The sequence below is a fragment of the Python bivittatus genome, unplaced genomic scaffold, assembly GCF_059951505.1.
Source record: "Python bivittatus isolate LINGU-HERP-01145 unplaced genomic scaffold, Pbiv_v1 ctg000170_np1212, whole genome shotgun sequence".
NCBI lineage: Eukaryota > Metazoa > Chordata > Lepidosauria > Squamata > Pythonidae > Python > Python bivittatus.
Genome location: NW_028277039.1, coordinates 1065608 through 1072500, shown reverse-complemented (window position 1 = coordinate 1072500; position 6893 = coordinate 1065608).

The following is a 6893-nucleotide window of genomic DNA, read 5'->3' as shown; positions in this document are numbered from 1 at the left end:
GAGGGCAAGCAAAGGAAGACATGGTTAAAGTATATATTATTATGTACGGTATGGAAAATATAGATGGAGAAAACTTTTTTAGTGTAAGAGTTAGGCCAGCCATTAAATGTAGAAGGAAGGGCACAGTGCAGAGTTAAACAATGGAATTCATTTCTATCAGAAGCAGAAGTGATCGCCAGTCTGGAAAGTTTTAAAAGGTGATGAGATTAATAAATGATGGGTCCAGACGACTGATAGCTGATAGGGGGACTGATGGGTCCCTTTGCTGATATCAGGCTGTATTCTGCCCCTTCCCCACTGACAGGCTTTAGATAATCAACTGCTTGCGAGTCTCCTGACATAAAACACTGGACTAAATGGGCCTCAGGTCTCTCGTTATAGTCTGAATAAGCCATATTAAGGAATCTATTAGAGAAAGAAGAAAACATCTTAAAAAAAAAAAAAAAAAAATCTTACCCAAGCAACCCACCATGGTGGCTATGAGGGGAAAAACATCAAAACTCCTGGAAGCAATACCTGTTGCACCAATCAAAAAGGTATTGCCACTGTGGAGTTTTAAAACTTTGATTCTTCAATGGTGTGAGAGCCTCAAGAAATTTCAGTCGGGGTTCAGGCCTGGATATGGAAGAAAACGGCATTGGTCGCAATGTTTGACTTCTGGTGGGAGCGAGATGGGGGTAGTGCGTCCATCCTCGCTCTACTTGACCTTTCACTGGCCTTCAATACCATCAACCGTAGTATCCTTCTGGAGCGGCTTCAGGGGTTGGGAGTGGGGGGCACTGTGTTGTCCTGGTTCACTTCCTTCCTCTATGGCCATTCCCAGTTGGTGTTGATAGGGAGCAAGAGGTCCGGCCCTCGGGCCCTGCTTTGTGGGGTTCCGCAGGGTTGGTACTTTCTCCACTCCTATTTAACATCTACATGATGTAAGGTTTACCCCGTTTGTCTAGAGAAACTCTTGTGACACGTGTGTTCAACAAAGAAGTTTACTCAAGCGTAATGCAGGACTGGCTTGGCACATCTAGTGATACAATTTATAGTTCTCCCCTTCCTGCACTTTGCCCTGTTGCTACGTTACATATTACAGGTTGCAGATTACAGATTGCCCCAGTAATCCCCCCTTTTGCTTGAATGGCAGGTTCAGCCCAGTTCTTATTGTCCCTTGATTGCCCTGCCCCGCCAGCGTGGTCGTGGTCCATCTTGGTTCTTTCAGTTGCGCGCAAAGCCAGGGTTTTCCAATCGCGCGCTGATTGCATTTCCACGAGCCGCGGCTCAGCCCTTTGTCTCAGTGCTCGTGGCTAATCAGCACTGATACAAAACATCCACTCTGCGGTGTTTTGTTAAGCGGTCCCAGGTGGCTCGTTAATCAGCCACGGCTTTTACTTCCTTTTTTCCCGGCTTGCGAGCGGGCGGTAGAACTGACTCAGCGCAGCCGGGCAAACTAGTGTGGCTGGGCAAACTAGCCGTGCTGTGCCGGCTGAACCTGACATACCGCCCCCCTAAAGATAGAGCCCCCCACTTACTTTGGCTTCCCGGGATGCTGGTCATAAAAATCCCGCACTAACTTTGGCGCTTTCACGTGGGCTCTGCTTACCCATTCACTGTGAGACTTTGGGAAGTGCTTCCATTGCACCAGCAGTTGGCTCTGTCCCTTGCAGCTCCTTGTGTCCAATATTTGTTTTATTTCGAAGTGCTGCTCCCCGTCGGCCATGATGGGTGCCGGGGTCGGCTCTTCCTTGTGCTAGCTGTTGCCCAGTTGGTGCGGCTTCAATAAGCTGCAGTGAAATACCGGGTGGATCTTCCTGAGTGCTTTGGGGAACGTCAACCTGACAGTCATCGGATTGATTATTTCTGCGATGGGGAACGGCCCCACGAAGCGCGGGCTGAGCTGCTTCGACGCTTGGTGCGTCTTTTAAGTTTTTTGTTGAGAGGTACACTTGGTCCCCCACCTTCCACTGCCACTCGGGGAGCATCTTGCAGTCAGCGTAATTTTTATAGTCCGCTCTGGCCCCTTGCAGCGCCGTCTACGCTGCTTGCCTCGTGGCGTCTGTCTGGGCAAACCAAGTGTCCAATGAGTCTATCCGGGATCCCGGCTGGGGTAGTTCCAGCATAGGGACGAAGTCTCACCCGGTGGCCACCTTAAATGGGGTGAAGCCGGTCCTTTTATGGACGGCGTTGTTGTATGCTACTTCCGCAAATGGTAGTAGCTCCACCCAGTCGTCTTGCTGGTACCCCACATAGCACCGCAAGTACTGCTCTAGACCCCCGTTAAGGCGTTCCATGGCTCCGTCCATTTGTGGATGTGCCACGGAGGAGAGGGTTTGCTGCGTTCCCACTTGTTTCAGGAACTCCTGCCAAAATTGCGCGATGAAGTTCCTGCCTTGATCGCTGACAATCTGTCGGGGCGCGCCGTGCAACCAGTAGATGTGTTGCACAAACAGTCGCGCTAGCCTCTCCGCTATGGGGACTTGCCGGCAAGCCACAAAGTGTGTTTGCTTGGAGAACAAGTCGGTTACAACCCAAATGGCTGTTTAACCCTTGCTCTCCAGCAACTCCACGATGAAATCCATAGCGATCTCCTGCCATGGGCCATCGGGTGTCGCAACCGGCTGGAGTAGTCCCCGGGGCTTGCCTTTGCTTCCCTTCGCTGTCGTGCAGACCGGGCAACTTTCCGTGTATGATTCCACATCCTTCCGGAGCGTTGGCCACCAGAATTGCCGCCGGATCAAGTGAAGAGTCTTCACGAAGTCGTAATGTCCCGCGCTTCGGCTGTTGTGGGCTCTCTCCATTACCCCCTGTCAGCATTCTTCAGGCACGTACACTTTCCCCTCGTGCCACCACAAGTCCCCCTGGCTCGTTAAGGAGCCCCAGTTTGCTTTAAGCCAAGTGTCCTGCTCCGCGGCTTCTGAGAAAATCCGCTTTAGCTCAGGCTCCACGTCCCTTACCTCTTTCTTGGTTTGACTTCGGGTAACCGCTTTCGCAGCCAACCTACCCGTGGGGACGATGGAGTCCACCATCTCCTCCCTCTGGCTGGCATGCTGGGGCATATGGGACAGTCCATCTGCTAAAAAGTTCCTTTTCCCCGGGATATGTTTGAGAACAAAGTCAAACCTTCCAAAGTACTGGGACCAGCACACCTGTTTTGGTGACAGTCTCCACGGGGTTTTCAGTGCTTCAAGGTTCTTGTGGTCCGTCCACACCTCGAACGGCTGGGGTGCCCCCTCTAACAGATGTCTCCAGGTGGCTAGGGCCCACTTGACTGCAAACACCTCCTTCTCCCACACCTTCCACCTCCTTTCCATCTTGGTGAACTTAAGGGAGGCATAGGCACTTGGGTGAAAGGGCCCCTCCGGTCCGGGCTGCAGCAGGACTGCTCCCGTTGCCACGTCTGATGCGTCTACCTGGATGACGAACCGCTGGTCCAGGTTGGGGTGGCGTAGGATCGGTTCCGCCGTGAACCACCTCTTCAAATCCCTAAACGCCTCTTGGCACTCCGTGGTCCATGCAAGGGGCATGCTGGGTTTGTAGGGTTTTCCACTGCCTCGGGTTTTGAGTAAGTCTGTTAGCGGGAGGGCGACTTGGGTGAAGTTCGGGATGAACTGCCTGTAGAAGTTTGCAAACCCTAAGAAGCTTTGGAGCTGCCTCCGGTTTCGCGGTGCTTCCCAGCCCAGCACATCCCAGCACATCCCAGCACATCCCTCACCTTCACCGGATCCATCTCGATCCCTCAGCTGGATATGTGATAGCTGAGGTAGTCCAGCTGCTCCCAGTGAAACTCACACTTTGAGAGTTTCACGTACAGTTGCGATTTTAACAGTCTCTGAAGCACTGTGCGCACCAATTTCATATGTTCAGTCAGGGTCTCGGAGTATATTAGTATGTCGTCCAGGTATACCAGGACGCCCCAGTAGAGTAGGTCATGCAGCACTTCATTTATTAATTGCATGAACACCCCCGGGGCCCCTTTTAACCTGAACAGCATCACGCGGAATTGGAAACTTCCAAGCAGGGAGTTAAAAGCGGTTTTCCACTTGTCCCCTGCATGGATCCTGACCCTGAAATATGCCTTGCGCAAGTCCAGTTTGGTGAACACCCTCCCCTTGGATAGGTGTGATAACAAGTCTTTCATCAAGGGGAGGGGGTAATTGTATTCGGTGCTGATTGCGTTCAGACCCCGGTAATCCACACACATATCCAGAGCGAACTGTCTTTCTTCTCCTGGAACAGCACCGGGGTCGCTAACAGTGACTTCGCGGGTTGAATAAAGCCCCACGTGAGGTTTTTATCTATGAACTCCCGAAGGGCATCCATCTTCTTCCCCGACAGGGAGTACATTTTCGGTTTGGGCAGCTTTGTTCCTGGCTCGAGTTCAATGGCACAGTCACTGGGTCTGTGGGGCAGGAGTTGATCAGACTCCTCCTCGCCCAAAGCAGCCGCTAAGTCCCGGTACTGCCGTGGGATGCTCTCTGACTCTGTTGCTCTCCCTGTTCCGGACTCGCACAGTGCAGTTGACCCGCCGGCCGTCATTGCTAAAAGACCCCTTGGCACTGAAGCCGCCGCCACCGTCTCTCTGGGTTCCGGACCCGCTGCTGCCGCTGCTGTGGCTCCCGTCCTGGTCCTCTCATCCTCCGTCTCCAGGCACTCCAGTGTCTCCGCCTGCCCCATCGCAGCTACACCTCCTCTCGTTGCCGGCTCTCGGTGTCCCCTGTACTTGTGCTCCCGCTGCTCCCCGTCTCCGAACCTCAGCGCCTCCAACGCCCAGTTGATGTGCGGGTTCCGCCTCTGCAGCCACGCCAAGCTGAGCACCACTGCGTAATCGGCAATCGGGACCACCACGAACCTCAGCTCCTCTTGGTGATCCCTGATCGTAATTCGGACCGGCTCGGTGTAGTACTGAGCCGCCCCCCCCCACAAGTGAGCCGTCAAGTTGGCTGAAGGCGATGGGCTCCTTGAGTCTCCGCACTTGGAGACCGAGCCCTGAGACTAGCGCTGGGTGTATCAGGCAATGTGTATACCCAGAGTCCAGCAGCGCCTGCAGTTGCGCTTCAGCCCCGGACCTCACCCCAAGGATGTGTACCCTCACCTGCGTGGGAGGGTAGTCCTCGTCCACTATTAGATCCACACGTCTCGGCTCCTCTGCCCGCACTGGGACGCCATTCAGTGAGTGCGGCTCGTTTCCCGCTGGCCGTCTCAGGAGTAGAGCACCCGGTTCCGCCGCGCTCTGCTGCCGCTGCTCCAACTCCCTTCCTTGGCCGGTCAGGTGCTTGCTTCCCTGGTGTCCTTGTAGGCCTGGCATCTGCCTGGGGTGGGGCCCCGTCTCGCTCCGTCGGGCATTGCGATGCCCGATGGCCTCGCCCCCCACACCGGAAACAGAAGTTGGGGTTTTTTGAAGTCTCTTGTCCCCCCACGGGTTGCCGTCAGCTGTTCGGCTCCTCCTCCGCAACTCTCTTGCATGGCACATCTCTGGTCAGTTCTCGTTTCCTCGCCCTCTGCTGGATCTGCTGCCATGCTGACTCCGCTGTCCCGGCCAGCCAGATCCAGTCCTTAAGTGTGGTCGGGTTGTCCCGGCCAAGCGCCCTCTCGAGGACCTCCTGGTTGAGGCCTCTCTTGAAGTACATCACCCTCAGGGACTCCGGCCAATCCGTTAGTTTCTCCGCTAGTCGTCAAAACTCCAAGGCATACTTGGCCACCGATTTCTCCCTCTGCCTTAAGCGCAGGATGTCATCTCTGGTCCGCCTGGCGCTCAAGATATCCTCAAATCGGTCCCAGAGCGCCTGCATGAACTCCGGGAGCCTCCTCAGCTCTGCCGCGTTGGCATCATACAACCGGACCACCCAGCTAGCCGCTTGGCCTTCTAATAACTCAGCTACATAGGCGACCCTCTCCTCGTCGCCCGCGAACAGGTGACCGGTCCGCTTCATGAAGTTGTGGACCTGGATTAAGAAACAAGGCAACTGCTCAGGATCCCCTGAGAATTTTCCGGTGTGGCCCCGGAGTCTCAGCGCATCCGCCACCCATCGATCCACTGTCCTGGGGGCCGGCACCAGAGCCGGTTGGGGCACCGAGTCACTGCTGCCATCGCTTGCCCCTTCCTCCGCCTGCGCTCCTGTCGTTGGGGCCCCGGCTCCCAGTAGTACAGCCTATAACATCGCCTGAATGGCATCCAGACATTGGTCGACCTTGGCCTCCAACCGGGTGAGTCTCTTCTCCAGCTTGTGGGTCCTGGACCCTGAGCCGCGGCTCGTCAGGACCCCTGACTCGTTGGGTCCCTAGTTCATACTAAACGACCACTGGTCCTCTGGCGCGCTCTCGGCCGAGGCCGAGCACCCCTCACTCCGAGTTGGTCCTGCCATCACTTCCTCATTTCCGGGCTCCTCATTGCCCCGTTGGCTAGCGGATTCCCGGTTGCTGGTCATCACCTGTACTGGGAAAAAGTAAGCGCTCCTCGGCGTGTACTGGGTAGCGTTCAATGGGGAGTCCTGGCTTTATGTAAGGTTTACCCTGTTCGTCTAGAGAAACTCTTGTGACACGTGTGTTCAACAAAGAAGTTTACTCAAGCGTAATGCAGGACTGGCTTGGCACATCTAGTGATACAATTTATAGTTCTCCCCTTCCTGCACTTTGCCCTGTTGCTACGTTACATATTACAGGTTGCAGATTACAGATTGCCCCAGTAATCCCCCCTTTTGCTTGAATGGCAGGTTCAGCCCAGTTCTTATTGTCCCTTGATTGCCCTGCCCCGCCAGCGTGGTCGTGGTCCATCTTGGTTCTTTCAGTTGCGCGCAAAGCCAGGGTTTTCCAATCGCGCGCTGATTGCATTTCCACGAGCCGCGGCTCAGCCCTTTGTCTCAGTGCTCGTGGCTAATCAGCACTGATACAAAACATCCACTCTGCGG